This window comes from Nerophis lumbriciformis, linkage group LG34 (genome assembly GCF_033978685.3).
Source record: "Nerophis lumbriciformis linkage group LG34, RoL_Nlum_v2.1, whole genome shotgun sequence".
Lineage (NCBI taxonomy): Eukaryota > Metazoa > Chordata > Actinopteri > Syngnathiformes > Syngnathidae > Nerophis > Nerophis lumbriciformis.
The window spans coordinates 14,255,001-14,258,632 of record NC_084581.2 but is presented as its reverse complement, the minus strand read 5'-3'; positions in this window follow the sequence as shown (position 1 = coordinate 14,258,632).

The window sequence follows — 3,632 nt, the reverse complement described above, 5'->3', positions numbered from 1 at the left end:
GCGCGGTTTGCGGGCACAACCGCGGAGTCCGCGGATTATCCGCGGATCGGGCGGATGACATTTTAAAAAATTAGATTTTATCCGCGGGTCGTGTCGGGTCGGGTCGGGCGGTTGAAATAAAAAAAAATTAGATTTTAAATAGATTCAGGCGGGTGGCAGTTAAACCAATTCGGAAATATACATACATAGGGTCACTCCGCGCGCAGTGCGCTCACGAAAGGGGTGGGGCTCACCCTGGTTAATATAGACAGCAGGACGGTGGCCATGGACGTCGGAACCCGCTAAGGAGTGTGTAACAACCCACCTGCCGAATCAACTAGCCCTGAAAATGGATGGCGCTGGAGCGTTGGGCCCATACCCGGCCGTCGCCGGCAGCGAGACGCGCTTGGAGGTGCGCTCAGCGCGGCTCCCATATGATTGCGCACTGGTGTGCGTCTGGGTCGTGACAGCGTGGCACGCGAATGTCTGTGCTGCATTGGATCAGTCTCCTTTCTTTAACAGGCAAAAGCTTTATAACCTCACTAATGCCTTGCATTGTCTATATTAGATTTATAACAACGGGCGGGTGCGGGCGGATGGCGGGCGGGTGCGGTTCTGATCAAATGTTACATCGGGTGGATGGCGGATGGTTGACGACTTTCTGATGCGGTTGCGGATGAAATAATTGCCTATCCGCGCATCTCTAGTGTGTGACATTTAATCATTGGTACTTTAAATTTAACTTAAAACTACACTCATTGTCTTTAACTCCATCACTACAAGCGAACAATCTGAGCATCGTTTTCGACTCTGACCTTAGTTTTATACCACATATAAAAAATATAACAAAAATAGATTTTTATCATTTTAAAAATACCTTTCTGGTCTTCCTAAAAAGGTTATTGTACCTTTGCAATTACTCACGTGTCCTGACGAAGACCAGAAGGCGGGCTCAACATTACACCAGTTTTAAAATGTCTGCATTGGCTCCCTGTGTGTTTCAGGATCAATTTTAAGGTTCTTCTTATGGTTTATAAATGTTTTTATGGTATTGGGCCTTCTTATCTTTCGGATTGGCTTTTACCCTAGGAACCTTCACGGGCCCTGAGATGCTCCGGCACTCATCTCCTAATTATTCCAAAAGTAAGGACACAAAGTCGCGGGATGGCATCTTTCCACCATGATGGCCCTCGTCTATGGAGCAGCTTGCCGGAGGACCTCAGGGCTGCGGAGAACATTCATGTTTTTAAAAGCAGGCTCAAGAACCACCTTTTTGATTTGGCTTTTACCTAATATTAATTAATTTTATTGAAGTCATTTGTATTTTACTTTTTATCTTATTAGCTATGCAATATTTTATTTAGTTCTATGTATTTATTATATATTTACTATAAACTAATTTAATGTGTATCTTTATCTGTACTAATGGTTCTTACTATTTTACAGGTTTTATTATTCTTATTTTCCAACATTCCTCAGAGAGGCCTCAGGGGTTATCGGCCGTGCTTGTGGGGGCGCTTTGTGTCAGCGTCCTGGTGGCCATGGTCTGATGACCTCCTGGTGCAGCTCGCTCATGTGACAGTGTTTACTCACATGTCACCTCTCTACTCAGCCACGTATTCATATAGTTGCATATGTGTGTGTTTGTGTTTGGTATTTGTGTCCGTGCGTATGTGATAATAGCGGATATGGGTCATCGGATTATTGTTTGTAAGTTTGTAAAGCACTTTTCGTTGCATTTTTTTTTTTATGTATGAAAAGCGCTTTATAAATTATTTATAAATAGTTTTATTGATTGATAAGAAATGTTCATACCATGACACACACACACACACGCACACACACACACACGCACACACACACACACACACACACACACACACACACCTGTGTATATATATATATGTATATATATATATATATATATATATATATATATATACATACAATGAACAGAAATATAAATGCAATACTTTTGTTTTTGATCCCATTTTTCATGAGTTGAACTCAAACATCTAAAACTTTTACTAAATACACAAAAAACCTATTCCTCTAAAATATAGGTCACAAATCTGTCTAAAGCCGTGTCTCAATTCGGGGGCTGCATCCTTCCAAGGACACAGACCATGCGGTCGACAAAGTGTGGGCCCTGGCAAGAGTGCTCCAGCAGCGGCTGGAGCAATATGAACTGGGACGGTCTAGCCCAGCGTTTCTCAAAGTGTGGGGCGCGCCCCACTGGTGGGGAATAGAGACATGACAGGTGGGGCGCGAGGAACGGGAGGAAATTTCACTTTAAATTTTTTTTTTAAATTATTATATTCTTAGATTATTTTTTTTACTATGCTTTCATTTTCTATACACACTGTAAATCACTTTGTGATTCTGTCTGTGAAATCCGCTATATAAATAAATGGAAATTACCGGTACTTATTTTTACTGTAGGCTTTATATTTCTCGGTACGAGCGAAAGTTTGACAGACATAGCAACAGTAACTAATGGGGGCGGGGCTAAGCGGAACAAACTTTCGCGCGGATGGGTAGCAGGCTAATGTGTGGATCACAATTACACAAATATATACATTTGTGACTCGCACCTCAAAGGTCGTCAAGCCAGAGCCAGCGCCTGCAGAGAAACAAAAATCTGACGGGCGCACACTGTGTCATTCACCGGGAAGCACTCGCGTCAAGGCAGCTCAGCCCCGAACTCAATGAGGTTTTAACAGATGTTGTGAGCGCGGTAAATTTGATCAAAACACGACCACTGAAAGCGCGACTGTTCTCTGCACTGTGTGAGGAAATGGGAGCTGATCATACAGCCGTGCTGTTTCACAGTGAAGCAAGGTGGCTCTCCTGGGGGAAAGTGCTGTCACTTGCCCTGTCTTGCCAAATGCATAGCTCCTCCTTTTTTTTTTGCAAAGATTGCAAAGTGGCACTTTTATTGTATTTATTATTGAACTTGATGCAAGTTATTTGATTTATTATTGAACTTGATGCAAGTTATAACACTTTTGTTTTATTTATTATTGAACTTGATGCAAGTTATAACACTTTTTTTGATTTATTATTGAACTTGATGCAAGTTATAACACTTTTTTTGATTTATTATTGAACTTGATGCAAGTTATAACACTTTTGTTTTATTTATTATTGAACTTGATGCAAGTTATAACACTTTTTTTATTTATTATTGAACTTGATGCAAGTTATAACACTTTTATTTGATTTATTATTGAACTTGATGCAAGTTATAACACTTTTTTTTTTATTATTGAACTTGATGCAAGTTATAACACTTTTGTTTTATTTATTATTGAACTTGATGCAAGTTATAACACTTTTTTTGATTTATTATTGAACTTGATGCAAGTTATTTGATTTATTATTGAACTTGATGCAAGTTATAACACTTTTTTTGATTTATTATTGAACGTGATGCAAGTTATAACACTTTTTGATTTATTATTGAACTTGATGCAACTTATAACACTTTTTTGATTTATTATTGAACTTGATGCAAGTTATAACACTTTTTTTGATTTATTATTGAACTTGATGTAAGTTATAACACTTTTATTTGATTTATTATTGAACTTGATGCAAGTTATAACACTTTTTTTGATTTATTATTGAACGTGATGCAAGTTATAACACTT